The sequence below is a fragment of the Capra hircus genome, chromosome 11 (genome assembly GCF_001704415.2).
Source record: "Capra hircus breed San Clemente chromosome 11, ASM170441v1, whole genome shotgun sequence".
In the NCBI taxonomy this organism is placed as follows: Eukaryota; Metazoa; Chordata; class Mammalia; order Artiodactyla; family Bovidae; genus Capra; species Capra hircus.
In genome coordinates, this window is record NC_030818.1 from 70,334,326 (window position 1) to 70,349,266 (window position 14,941).

The window sequence follows — 14,941 nt, forward strand, 5'->3', positions numbered from 1 at the left end:
GCATTTAGGAGGCAGCCATCCACCCTGCCTGACTCCCAGGTTTATTGCCACGTAACTCCCACTGGCCCTTAAAGGCTGATCAGTAACGGTCTGTCCAGTGCCCACTCAGACTAATGAAATCTCGCAGCGGCTCGAAAGTGGCAGTGCCCCACCACCACCTCCAACTAAAATTAGAAGAAAGTGGATGCCTGAGAGGGTGGAGATACCCAGGGCTGGAACACAACCTTCCTCAGCTGCCTGACCCCAGCCTCAGGGCAGGAGTGTCAACAAGTGGCTGTGGGTCGGTGCTCTGTCTCTAGACCCCTTCCAGGGTGACCCCAACTCAAAAGGAAGAGGACGCTGAGGCAAACACGTTCCCAAGCAGCCTTAGTAGCCTCCTCGGGCAGGTTTTAGAGAACCAAACAGAGCCTATGCTTCCCCAGGAGCCCACTGCCACATCAGAGAGCAGCTCAGGTGAGCGAGGAGCTGAGGCGGGCTCCTGACACCCCTTCCCAGCTGTGTTCCTGTAGCAGGAGGCATCTCCCCATCTGATGGGCCTGCCGTGGTGAGGGTGTCTGTCTTCATCTGGAGGATTAATGAGGGGAGAGGGAGCAGGGCCTCCTCTCCCTACCTTCTGCACGACAAGGTCCACTGAACCCTTTGGAGTGGCACTTAGCCAGGACCCAGCTTCATGGTCAGGGAAAACAGGCCACCCCCTGGGTTCATGCACAGGCCCACCCTCTTGGCTTTCATCTAACCTCCCCTCCCAACACAGTTCTTGCACACTTCCTCTGTGGGCAGTCCAGACTGAAGAGGCAGAGGGAAAGGTCAGTGTATATGTGATATTGGTGAAAGGGGGTACATGCAATTGGGCACACATTTTTGTAGGTCACTGCTAGGCTCGTGAAGGTTACTGGTAGCCACAAGGAGTAGATGTCACCATGAAAGATTTTAGTGCTTTTTTTAGATGTGATGAAATGCAAGAACTGGGCTCATAAAATCTTCTCCTGAAAATACCTAACTATCTGATGGCCTGTCCTGCCACCTCTTCCAGAGCACAGTGTCTCATTCTTGATCTCCACCCTGAACTCCTTTCAGGGACTGTTAAAGGTCAGCAGTTGCAGCAGCTAGTGATGTGACCCTTGTAGAGGTAGATGGCAAGTGCCAATCTGTAGATGACAAGCTTAACCTAACTCAGAGTTTCTACCCAGGGAGGGTCTCTGGAGAGAAAGTGGGGGCTGAGGCTGGGGGGAAAGAAAAGGAAAGAACAGTCAGTGAGTATGATTGCCTCTGGGCTGGGGGGGCTCCCGTGCACTGACCCCTCTAGCTCTCACTCCAGCCCAGGGCCCGCTGCTGTTGTTAGCACTGCAGGGATAAGGGAGGTGATGGGGAGGAACATAAGCATTCCATACAGCTGGTGGGAAAATGAGCCAGGAAGTGGCCCTGAAGTCTGCATCCTTCAGCCAACTGAACTACTTTGGTATCCAACTCCCTCTCAGAGATCAACACTCTACATGGAGAAGAGTTGGAAGAGCGTCCCAGACAAGAGGCCCTGTATGATCAGTAAACAAAGCAGCTCCCAGCCATCCCTGTAAAGGACGGAGGAGGCTGGATAATAAGATTTTCTCCCCAAAGTTCAGCGCTGTCAGTTTCTGCTCGACTGGAACAGAGGTGGCTGGTGGCATTTCATCTCTCCTTCTGGCAGGCATTAGAGCAGCTCCTGGAAATGCAAAGGCCAGTCGGGTCTTCCAAAAACCATCACTCACAAAGCTCCCAAATTTCTAAACACACCTCACATCCCCCAAGCCAGCCCTTCCCTCTGATGAGGGCCTAACTCTCTGGGTCTGGAGGTTTCCTCTCCCCCAGCCCATGGGGCAGAGCTGAGCCACTGGAGCATCCAGGCAGGAAAGAGCCTGTCCAGGTGCTTCATGGAACCTTCTCAGAAGCTTCTGAGTCACTTCAGCTAATCAGATGAAGAAACTGGGAGAGAAAATGGGGCAAGTATTAAGGCTGGGAAATTACATTTGTCAGCTTTGCACATAAAATTACACTATCCAAACGGCTGGGATAATGCGATCATGGGTGCAGAGCTCTTCTCTTCCTCCCTCTCTCTCTGCCTGCTCCCCACCCGGCAGTAATGAACATTAGGGGTGAAGAGGTGCAGGCAGGCTCTGTCACCTTCTCTCTCTCTCTCTCTAAAAGCCCAGATAAGGACAGGCAGGATCCCCACCCTGGGCCTGAGGACCCTGCCTCAGCTTTCTAACCTCTCTCTCCTTCTGTGAGCTTACATGTTATGTAGGAGGGCAGGATGGAATCATCTCAGTTTATATGAGAACCGGCCCAACCTACAAGTATCCATAACCCACAGAATCCTGGCTTCAAGCCAAAGTCTTGCCTCTGAGTTGGCTGGTGACAGTTGGTTTACTGTTTTCTGAATACACATCTCTTGCCAAAAGTGGTGGGGGGAGGGATGGCAATTTAAAAGGAGTGGAAAAGAGCACTGGACCAGGAGTCAGAACCCTCAGCTGGCCTCCACTTGCTGGCCTCCACTGTGCTCCTGGGGCAGGGCTCACCTCTCCCTGGCCTTCCGTCCCCTCATCTGATGGCTGATGCCTGTCAGCAAAGCCCCAAGTAACAGCTGGTGTTTGCGGGGCCAACACAAGCACAAACAGGCTAAAAATCTGCTGCATTTAAAAGGCAGGGTTAAAGTAGACTGTCTCCAGGCCCCTCGTCATCCCCAGCTCTGTGGTTCTGCGGGCTGAAGGGACAGAGTATAAGCGAGCCAGAGCTCACTAACCCATGGCACTGCTAACGTGCCCAGAAGTGAGGGTGACAGGCTGTCCACACACACGCTCCTGTGACTCAAGGACAGATGCCAATTCCAATGAGAAAGTTTTATGTGTTTCACATAAATTGATTGGGTCTATTTCTGCTAAACGCATTATCCATTCACCACAGAACAACTATTAGAGTTAATAGAATTTGTAGCTAGAGCCATTATGCTCCAAGCAAGCCCTTCTGGGGATGACAGCATTATTGGAAGGCAAGCCTCACAGGGCCCGCCTCCCTCACTCAGAACTGTCTTCTCACTCACTGGGGGTCTTTGTTTCCATCAGAGCCTTCCACACCCCAGCCCTGCAGGCCCAGTAAAAAACACCTATCTAATCTGGTTCCAGAAAATCCTGTTGTCTTGTCACCTGTGGGCACTGCCGACAACCTCGTGCCAGGCTGGAGGCAGAGACGAAGCTGGGACCCCTGTGTTAACTGTGGCTCTTTACTATGTGCCAGTTTTGAAGGCAGGAGGCCCCCAGAGAACTGGGAGGGAGGCAACAAGTAAGGGTAGAAGCCCACTCACTCCAGGGGGACCCCGGATTAGACTCCTGGTCTCATTGCATCGTTAATGGAAAATAACCAGTGACCATCTGGGAGTGCACGAACGTAGAAGCGAGCAGGCCGGCTGTCGGGGACCTAGATCCAGCCCAGGGTTCATCCAGGTGTGTTCTCACGTCATCTGTTTCATTCACCTGGCAGGGTGAGGGGGCACCCACGAGTGCTCCTGGTTAAAATGAAGATTCCTGGGCCTAGCAGACCTGCAAAATCATCATGTCTGAAGATGAAAGGGCAAACGCTGCCTTTTTAACAAACTCACAAGCAAATCCTGGTTTAAAACAGAGTTTAGGAGCCCCAGACCACAGCCTGACATCCTCGATACAGATAGGCGTGGACCTGGAGATGGGGAGGAGGCAAGCTCAGAGCCATACAGCCCGCTCCGAGGGTTTAGTTCTCAGGCAGCAAAGGCCTTGCCTCCTGTGTCTCCTCTTCACACAGCAATAATAACCACGATCCCTGAGCACTGCCGGGGATCTTTCATATGCATCGTCCATGCATCATGCAGGACTCTTTCATATGCATCGTCTCATTTGCTTGTATGATGATATTATCCCCCACTGACAGTTGAGGAGCATGATGTCTGCAAAGAGGAAGTAGCTTGCCCTAAGTTATACCAGTTGTGTAAAAGGCTAAAGAATGTTTCTTTAAAATCACCTGAAAAATAAAGTTTCCTAAGCCAGATAACATTCGGAAGGGCAAAGTTTCCTTAAAGAAACCTTAAAAGGAATCCCACGTTGAGTGGGTCTTCTGGAGGAATCGCTCTTCTCTGAAACACCCTGAACTGAAAATGTCAGTTTTTGTTTAAACAGAACATAGAGGCATCTTCACTAACATGCACAACAGTGCAGCAGGCGTACAATGCACTCCCGCACGTGTAAGAAAGCTGACCGTCGCAGCTAACTGGCGTCTTTCCGCGTACCCCAGCCTTCACGGGTGCACACGAAAGGCGCTTCTGTTGGCACTCGTTCGGTTGGAGGCAGCACCTATTTGAGAGTTGGGCAGATTCTGTAGATATAATCCTTGGAACCCCTTCGGTCACTGGCCGTCTCCCTGCTCAGCTGGCCTGCTGTTAAGCCATGTGCTGCGAGTTCTCTCATTCACTAATTTTAGATTATCACCTATTTATAGTCTGCTGTGATGACGCAGGAATCACGAGCCCTAACAAGACCCATGGGTCCTAGTCACTGCAGCAGCTTCGGCGCCCTTCCTGTTAGGCTGTCATGCTTCATTTGGGCACAGACTCCCTTCCCCAGGAGCCAGCATGGCCATGCTCCAGGGAGGCAGGTGGCGTGGAACTGACTCGTGACTCGGCACTCATGATCCCTGCTACTCAAGTCCCTCCCAGAGCAGTCAGCATCCCCAGGAGGTGGCCGACACCAAGGCCCAGGGGCTGCTTGGTGGCTAAAGGAGAGGCAGCACTTCCGCAGGGACCTGGTGATGGTGGAGGGGGGCACCAAAGCCTGGAAGAGAGGCTGAGCTCCCTCCCTGGGCAGCGGAGTCTCATGGGTTTGCAGACGCCCCCTTTCCTCTGCATACCTGTGTCTCCAGCTACTCAGTACGCTTGGGGTCACTTATATGATCCTTACAGCCTTTCCCCTCACCCCGTCCCCCAGGATAGATTTCACTATTCGGGTCCCAACTCTGCCACTTACTTAAAGCCATTCCCTTCTCCTTCCTGTGCCTTTGTTTCTTCACATTAAAAAAAGTGGAGCTTATGTTCTTTGGGCTTCCATCGCACAGGTCTGATGAAAGGTTCACATGAGTGAATCCGTGTCAAGGGCTTAGAGAGGTGCTTGACCCAAAGTGCACTGCATGAGCCGTCGTGATTTTCCCATTCTAAAACTCGGGAGACATAATCAGAAGGGTTATGCCGCCTGCCCTACCAGTCAACTGCAGAGCCAGGGTTCCCACTAAGTCAGCTCACCCCAAAGTTGTCAGCTTCCGTGCACATTAGGAACAATCCCAAACACCACGCAGCTGCTGACCACGGTTAGGGAGATGCTCCTGCTACATCCAGACTGGCTACATCCATCTTCTCTTTCCACTTCTCTTGCATTTCCACTCAGAGATGCAACTGAGTGTTCAACACAGAAGACATCATTGCTTTCTAGTTAATGTGTTCACAGAGCCCTGAATCAGTCCCAGGGGAAAAAAAAAAAGTCACACGAAGCTGAGTTTAATTTAACAAGTCTGTATTTGTGCCTGCTCTGTATCAAGCCCCTTGCTGGGTGCCTCGGGGCCTGCAGCTGGGAACAATCCAAAGTGCCCCTCATGGAAAAAACACCACCCAGAGCTGGGCCCACATAAGCCTGACAGGAAGCCACTGCTACCCCAACGCAGGGAGTCTCCAGGTCCCTTTCCAGCATCCTTCTTGAGCACAGCTAGTAATCAGACGGGTCCCCCAAGCCCTGGCTCTGACTTTATTCTGCCCTGTGGTGCAAAGTTCTCTATTCAAGATTGGAGCATTGCCAATTATGCTGAACTGAGCATTATTTTTGAAGAGAAATCCAGTGTCAGTTGAGAAAGCAATGAATCAGTAGTGGATTCATAACTTCCCAATAACCTTCCGACCCTGGGCCCCACTGGAAAAATAGTGCAGCAGCATCCAGCTCTGACAGACTCAACAACGCCTCAGGAACCTCCAGTCTGACGTGATGTGCTGGTTGGCATTATAGCGAAGCTGCAGACAAAATGCCTTCACACCATGCCGCGGCCCTTTAGCAACAGAGAGGACCCATTGCCTTTCTCTCTCTTCCTGGCTGGCCTGAGAAAACATGTTGTTTTTTCCCATTTGTTTCAGTGAAAGGTTACATAAATGGGAGACAATAAATGATCCGGGAACTCCGATTTCAGCACGCCTTAGCATCGTTTAGCTCCAAGACCAGCAGGACACAAAGGCCCCTCCATCAGTGCAGGTGCATTAAACACTTGTTATTTGGGAAGCCCACTTTTAATTACCATCCTTCCTTCAGACTTGCTGGTTCTGCCTGCAAAACAACCCCACGTCCCTTCAGAGCCTATTCAGCTCTTTGCTTTTTGCAGCAAAGCTTCAATGATCCTGGACAGAAAGACTTTTTTTTTATTTGTTTGGGCACAGAACTGAACAGAGAAACTATGATAGGAATGCCTGAAATGCTAATGCTAGGTCCCAAAAGTCAGCTCCTCTTTGCCTGCCCCTCCATTGCCAAGAAGTGTAGGCTTCACTGATTCAGGGAAGAGCGAGAGAGCACAGAGAAGAACTCAGCCCAGCCAGGGTCCTCCGAGCTGGGTGCTCACAGAAAAGAGGAGGCCAGAGAAAGCACTGGCTTCTGGGGAGGAATTTGGGTTATGCAGATAGTTATCTATTGCTCTGTATCAAATTACCATAGACACAGTGGCTTAAAACAACACAGATTTATTATATCAGTTTCTGTGGGTCAAGAAACCAGGTACAGCTTAGCTGGGTCCTCTGCTTCATAGTTTCTCATAAAGTTCTGTAAGGTGTTCACCAGGGCTGGGTCTCATCTGAAAGCTCAACTAGGGAAAGAATTATTCCCAAGTTCATGTGGTTGTTAGTAGTTCCTGGAGAAGCTGTTGATGAGAGAGAGAAAGAGAGACAGAGAGAGTATAGGGAGTCTGCAGCAAGATGGAAGTTACAATCTTATCACATAGTCATGGAAATAATATCCCATCACCTTTGCCATATTCTTTTGGTTAGAAGCAACTCAAAAGTCTAGCCTGTACTCAAAGGGAGGGGATTATGCAAGGCTGTGGCCACCAGGAGGTAGAGATCATTCAGATCCCCTAACAGCCTACCTACAGTGGCTTTTGTATGTGGTAGAGCAACCAGCCACCAGGAAGCTCTGAGAGTTCATTGTGGATTCTGATGGGCCAAAATCTTGGCAGCAATCTTAAGCCTCTCTGTTCAATATTCCATAGACACTCAAATATCACAAAGTACCTACTGAGTGCCAATCCATGGCCAGATGGAAAATGAATCAGAAAGAATCCTAGAGACCATGGTTCCAGCTAGGGGACTTCAGGAGAGTCAAATATTCTCAGCCCCAGTGTTTTCTTTATCCCTAAAGTAGGAATAATAATTACCTGCCATGGTTCTTTCTCAGAGCTGGCTGTTGTGGTGAGCAAATGAGATCATTTGCTCTGAAAGGTATAAAAGACTGTACTAATATAAAGTGTGTGATATTATTTTTAACATTATCAAACTATATTACAGAAAAGATTGGGCCAATTCACTTCTCCTTCATAGATTGCCTTCTGTACATTTTCAGTTCATTTATAATCCTCCTCCTCCACCTGTGAGCTGTGCAGCCTTTTATTTATACATAAATATATATTCTAGGCATATTTTTCCTTGTTTTTTTTTGCAAAACTTTCAAATACATTTTAATTTTTGACCTCTTAGAACCAACCGTGTTAAGGGAAAAGGGGGACAGCATTTTGCATGTGGGATCCTTTTGTTCAATCAGTTCCTCCAACCCAGTTGATCGTCAATTTGTAGATGAAATCCTCACACTCTACTTCGGGGAAACACGCAACTTGAGTGAAGACATAGAAGAATGCCTCCAGAAGACCCACTTCTTGATATAAATTGAAAGAGGGTTTCTAGTCTTTCAAAGCTTTTCAGAGTCCCAGAAATAATGGGGACTCCAGAATTGACAGTGACTTTGTAATAATGTAATAACATATTTTATTCATTTAATTTTTATTTATTATTAAGTGACTGACAGAATAATCCAATTCTGGAATCAAGGCTCATAAGTGAGGAAAATAAGGCACGGCTTGGGCTTGTCCAGCAACACAGCTGAAAGTCAGAAGAGCTCCCTGAGAAAGAGAAGCACTTCTTTTCCTTCACCCAGATTTCTGACTTGGATCCTACTAACTAATTCACTCAGTCTATCAGCCAGTCAGCTCCATCAACCATGGAGCCAGGGGTATGTCCATACTGCTAAAGAGCAGGATTTGAGCATTTCCTTAGAGACTCACTTAAGCCCACTTAAGCCTCAGAACCAAACCCGCAGTGTGTAACCCCCATATGAGTGAGTCCACAGCACCCATCTCAATATCCAATACTTTATTAACACAGCTCTGGCCTGACGCCAACTCGGGAAATAACCAAATTAGCCCCGAGACCTCCCTTAACTTAATTTTTACAGTGCTGCTTTCAGGATAGTGTTTTTCCTGTGGCGTTTCTTCTCTCATGGGTTACTCACTTTCCCTCAGGGAACAGAGGGTGGCTGAGAACACAGGCAGCCATCACAGGAGCCATTAAAAACTGCCTCAGATGGCTGGGTGTCAGGGCTGTTTAGGGTAATCCAGTCCTGAAAGCCGCTTTTATCTCAACAGCCCAGACTCGCTGCCATGTTGATGGGGAGCTGGCTCATTCCAAGGTTCTTCATGAAGGGATGTCTGCTCCCAGCAGAAGGGGATATGGGCCTCTGATCTTTGCTCCCCGGGAGACCTCAGCTTCTGCAGGCATCCTGCCCATCCAGAGGGACTGTGTGAGGCGCCTAGGAGACAAGGATGTAAAAGTGAAAACAGATCATTCTGTGAGCATGTCTAGTACGAAAGGCAGAGCTACTGTTATTATTACCACTGTTACCCACTCCTAACTTCTCATCATCAAAACAGAATAAGAGAGAAATGACCAGGAAGCAATGCATGAACAAACAAGGGAGGGGTGTGTGTGTGTGTGTGTGTGTGTGTGTAGATGCAAAATAGTTCAGTGTGAGAAACAAGCTAGAACAACATGGAAAATTGATCAAATGAAAAAATGTTGTAAAAAGAATAAATGTGATGGTCCACTTTTCTCTATAATCACAAGCCAGTTGTTAAACTTTTCTGCCTGGTTGACCATCTTATGAGATGAGATAAAAGTAACAGTCCTTCCCCATTCCCTATCTACTGCTCTAACATGTTTTAAAGACACTGAACAAACCAGAGAGTGGGAGTGACCCATCAGTGCACTGTAATTCAATACATTGAAATAGAGGGCCAAAGAGCCCCAGCTCTGTTGGTGAAAAGTCACAACAACATCCTTTTATCTGAGGTTAGAAGATTCTTCTAGTACCTTCCACCATCCACCAAATATAAGTATCAAATGTGAATACATTCCAAAACCCTGAAATAAAGATTTTGTGCCTCTAGCTGCCCCTCAGTCTAATGCCCAGAGATTCTCTGTGCTTTCTCACACCCTCACCCAACACTAGATACCAAATAAGACTAATCATAGAACATCCTGAAGCCCTAAGAAAGTAAACCTGATAATAAAGAAAGTGAGTTAATAGAAAATATTTATGTCTGCAGTCATTTAGTAAAGGGTCAAACAGCCCCAATCAACTTAAGTCCAAATGGCACTATCATGAAGAAGTTAAATTATACTCGGTGGGCTGTATCCAAAAAAAAAAAAAAAAAAAGGGCAGAATATGATGCAACAGTAAGTTATAGACCACAGTCACTGGGGATGTCCCTGAGATGAAATCTGAAAAAAAAAAAAAAAACAACCCTGCAGTTTCAAGAGTAGAAATAAAGGTGAGGAGCCTGACCAGAGAGATGTCAAGTGATTCCTAAATTTAAAAACAATTTAAGCATCCTGGAATGATGCACAGCACCATTGGTGGTAACAGCATAGTTTTTTTAACCTCTCTGAATCTCTATGCAAAAATTGAGCAAACGTATATCAAAACTGAAAACCCATGGATATTTACAGCAAAAAATTTTTGGTAAGGTAGTCCCTTCAAACTCCCAAATACAAGGGAGTGAGGACAAAGCAACATCAAGTGTATGAGTAACTAGAGAATATTCTAATTCCATTATCACTTTTGTTCTTGAGAAGCAAGATTTGCAGTGTGGAAAAATAAATACAGATGTAATATAGAAGAGATTAAATTAAAAACCCTCTAGTTCTGAATTTGATTTGGAACTGTCAATGTAAACTCATGGATACTTTGTCATATAAATGTGTATACACACACACACACACACACACACACACACACGTTTGTATACAGCCTATGTATTTCCTAGCTCTGTCCACTAAAAAAGCCTAGAAACAATCACAAACCCACTAGCAATAAGTGTCCATAGCACCCAGATTATATACTTAACATGCTTTTTTTCACTAAAAGAAACCAAAGTTTTTGAAAAATGGCTGAGCGCAGGTCTGGGTAAGGAACATTTCTTCACACCAGATAGCAAGGGGCCAAAGGACACAGCTTAACTACTAAAAAACAACAACAAAAAAGAACTCAGGAAGCTACCACTGACCAAAAATGTGATAGTTTGAGCTATTAAGAAATAATAATTATTAATTAAAACTCAAAATATGTTTAAATTCATGTACTCATAGTGATATACAAACAACTAGTCAACTTCAGAGCATAGTAGATGACCAACTCATTACCTTGAATGCTCCAAACAAGGAGAAAGAACGGAGCATTTATCTGCCTTCCCTATATGAACTGTATCACTGGGCAACCAAATAGTAGGTGAGAAGAAGCACCTCTTTAAGAATATTTTCCAACTAATAAATATGGAAAAAGGATGAAATCTGAATATCATTATTTTGCAACTCTCAGTAAATAAACATATCTAGGCATTATGCTTCAACAACTGCTAACATCAAAAAAAGACAGAAATAATCAGACATTGATCTGGCATCTGGAAGGGGTTGCTGTTCCATTGTTTAAAGAGTGGAAATGTTTTAACCTCACAATAGCAACAGTATGTGTATTATTTTCATTTTGCCCTGATAAGGGGGAACAGCTTGTTAATTTTCATCACGTACTCACAAAAAGGGTTACTTTCTCCAATTCATAATAAAGAATAGCATCAGATACATTTATGGATGGCGAATGACTGTATTTGCTTGGATTTGGGGTCATTATTTAGTTTAATGGGATCTACAGTGGCCATCAAAATGGTTCAGTATGCCACAGCTCCCATGAAGTTCAGCTCAGTCAACAAATATGGATAAAATTCAATTCCATGGATCAGAATCAAAATAGTATAAAAGAGCCGCAGGAGCCATTGAACTCACTTCCATGGCACAACCATATAGGCTTCGGCCTGAGGCAGACCCTTATTATTGTGATTAATAGTGATAGTTGAGAACTTATTTTCCTTTGTGTCACGCTTTATTTCTTTGCATTCAATTGAGCAGATGAGATGGCTTAGGAACAGTAATAAAACCAGCACAATCACTATCTAGCCTATTTTTTTTAACATTGTGCCGTATATTACTAATTGATTTGTTTCTTCTCAGAGGATGCTACAATATAGGTAAAATGAAACCCAGTGCTTAATGGATTTTTCTTTACTCAGCTGTCTATAACCAATCAGTATTTTGATGTTTGTGGGTTCTTTACACAATTTAGATGTGAGTGAGTATTAAACTAGGTTTCCATTGTGTGGTATAAGTGAGAACAAGATAAAGCAGTTCTTTTTTCTCTCTTTCTCTCTCACACATAAATGAGTTTTAATAGAATAGTTTGGTTTTGTTGTTGTTTTTTTAAGTAAGAGAAGAGGAAAGAGCTGGGCTTCTTTCCTCCCTGGCTACTTCCCTCCCGTGCTTCCAATCCAGGATGCTCCTTGGGGGCCAGCTAATCCTCCTGCAGCTCCATGGAGCCTCTGGGATTAATGTAGACTCTGAGCTGGGGAAATGCGAGGACCCTCGGACTCTCAGATTGGCAGCTCACATCAAGCCCACCTCACTGCCAGCCTCACTATGACCGTGATCTTTTTAAAAACAAAGATTTTACCTCATTGCTTTTTACCCAGTCCCTCTCACGTGTCTGCTGGTTGATCTTGTAAACACTCCAGTTACTGGAGTCTTTTGACACCCCCTGGCTCCCCATGACCTCTCAGGGGACCAGAGTCCTGACACTGATCACCTGCTTTCCCTGGTTTGTGCCTATGACTCCAATACCCACACTCTGCTAGGCTAAGCCACTGTGGTACCTCCTAGAACTGAGGGTCTACCTACCACATACCCTGAGCAACTCACCTCTCCCTTCATGGTGGCCTGCCTGCTCTCTGGGCCTGAGCAACCTTGTTTGGGTTTAACTGAGCCCTGGGCGCATGGATTTATAAGGAAAATAAAACCAGACTCACAGAAAGTTTCCATGAGGATTTTATGGTAGTTGCAGCACTTTTTCAAGTCTTGAACTTAGACTCTGAAGATCCATGTTTCACTCCTAGCTTGACTGTTAATCCACTCTGCACACAGCAGTCTGGCTCTCCTGGGAAAGTTTTCACAAAATGCAAATATTGTCCTTCCTCCATATGAATCTGAATCTTCAGGGCCCTGGAACTGGTATTTTTAAAGGTCCTTATGTGGTTTGGGAACCACTAAATTCAGAGATCTCCAGGGTTGTCCCATCTTGCTGTGGCATTCAATGGTGTCTGTGAGATTCCAGGCAGATGAGCAAAGAGAACCAACAGGATGAAGCTTCAGCAAGGCAAGCCCATACACAGCAGAAGCAGGACAGCTCTTGTTCAATGAGCAATAAACTCAGAATCCCCATACCCCTAAGAAGTGCTGCTCATGGGACACAGAAATTAATTCCAAACAACCTTGGGCAGATTTATGAGAATCAGAGCCATCGAAGGGAGCAAAGAGGACCTCCATGCCTGAAATGCTGTGAGCGCAACAGACCTCGGCTGGATGAATCATGGGTCTGACCTGGGATGGCGAATCCTCATTCTGTGGAATCCACTTCAGAAAGAATTCCCACTCTGGACCTTTGCATCTGCAGTTGCTGCAAATGAAAACAGAATTTTGTGTATAGAAACCACCTGAGACTAATAATATATGTCCAATGAGTTGGGAAAATACTGTTCCTTTTATTGAGAAACAGCCTTAGAGTCCCTTCTTTATGGACTGAGGAATGTAAATCTTGAGACTGGGTGTCTCTGCTTTCCTACAGTCAAAAATTGAATAGGAAGTTACACACTTTATAAAGTATATTCTTTATGCATCTCTAATGCAAAATGTCCTTCTAAGCACTTTGCTTAGGTCATCATTTAATACTCACAGCACGTCTAAGTACTGAGTATTGTACCTCCACTTGTTCAGCTTAAGAAACTGAGGCTCAGATAGGCTACAGAGTTTACCCCAGTTTTCACACCTCATCACGGGTAAAATCCAATGAGAAAAGTTGGCCCATCTGGATTCAAAGCCCATGCCCCTCTTCCTACCTCATCAGATGCCCAACTTGACCAGGAAGTAAAAACCCAGACTGTCTGAGAACATCTCAGAACCTTCAGAACAATGTTAAGCGAGGCTGGCTTTAGAAGAGGTCCTGCTGAAGACAGATGCTCAGGTAGGGTGCCAAGTCCATGCCTTCTTTCAGCTGTCTTCCTCAGCACACTCTCCAGGGGGAAAAAAAACATATATGTATTTATGTCTGAATTCTTGGTTTCCAGGACCAAACTAACTAAATAAACCACCATGCTTCTGCCCCAGATTGACAAGGCTGTCCCCAAACCCAGGCTGCATGCTATAGGCACAGACTGACCTGCAGAATAGACTTGGAGGAGCTAGAGACCATGGGGTGGAATGGACTTTTAAACTTCTTTTCTGAGCTTTTCTTTTTCTTCCTGCTCCTACCCTCATCCCCAGTTCACTGAGTTTGAATTCCTAGGTGCTGTTGGCAGGGGGATCCATATTCACAGAAACCCTGGCCACATTTTCCATTGTCAGGAACAGCACCAGCCTTGGGTTGTAGGCAGGAGTCAGCAACATAGCTTATTACATTTTTAGAGTTTTAGATTTTTTAAAGCCTTTCATACACCTCATTTCCCTTTAATTCTCATACCAATCTAGCCCCTTTCACAGACAAAAAAGAAGATGATCAAGGTCCCATAGTCAACAAGTGATGAAGCTGCTCCCAAGCCCAAATGTTCTTGCTGATTTCAGAGTCCGTGACCTTACCACATCTCCCCCGGCACAGCCCACATGTGTAATTTGAGCACTGGAGAGGGTGAAAGGTCAACTGGCCATGACAGCTCTGCTGAAAAGCTTCCAATAAAGAGTCAGTCCTTTGAATTAACAGATTACCCCCTTACAATGCAAACAGATGAGAAAATTAACACTCAAGCATTCACACCAAAGATGAATGGATTCATCACCTTCTTGCCCTTGAAACGACCTTCAGAAACCAAATAGAAATCAACATCTTTCTTTGGAGAAAATGAAGCCAAGAAAAGCCCTGAAGGCTCAGTATTGAGTAGCTGTGCGTGCACTGGAACCTCAACTAGAGCTTTGCTCTCCTGACCCCAGGCTGGGGCAGCATCACAAAAGCCCACCGCAACCAGCCCGGTTTTTAGATTATCAAAACTGCCCCCATGTAATCTCAATCTGATTGATGATAATTAGCAACCCAAATTAACCTTTCATTTTTTCATCAAGTTCGTTGAAAGTCATCAAAAGAATTTTATGTTTTAGCGAACAAAGCTATATACACCCAAATTAATTTTTTCATAATTTTCTGTAGGAAGGATTCAACTTCATCTCTTTAAAGGGAAGTAATTTCTCCAATCTTATGAGATTTTTGTATTTTAAGTAAAAGTAACT

At 45.6% G+C, this 14,941-nt stretch overlaps 1 protein-coding gene across 1 annotated transcript in view; it reads left to right on the top strand.

Moving 5' to 3' along the window:
* ALK (anaplastic lymphoma receptor tyrosine kinase) overlaps positions 1 to 14,941 on the top strand; it is a 728,920-nt gene that overhangs the window by 654,177 nt on the left and 59,802 nt on the right. The gene's annotated exons all lie outside the window — the stretch shown is intronic.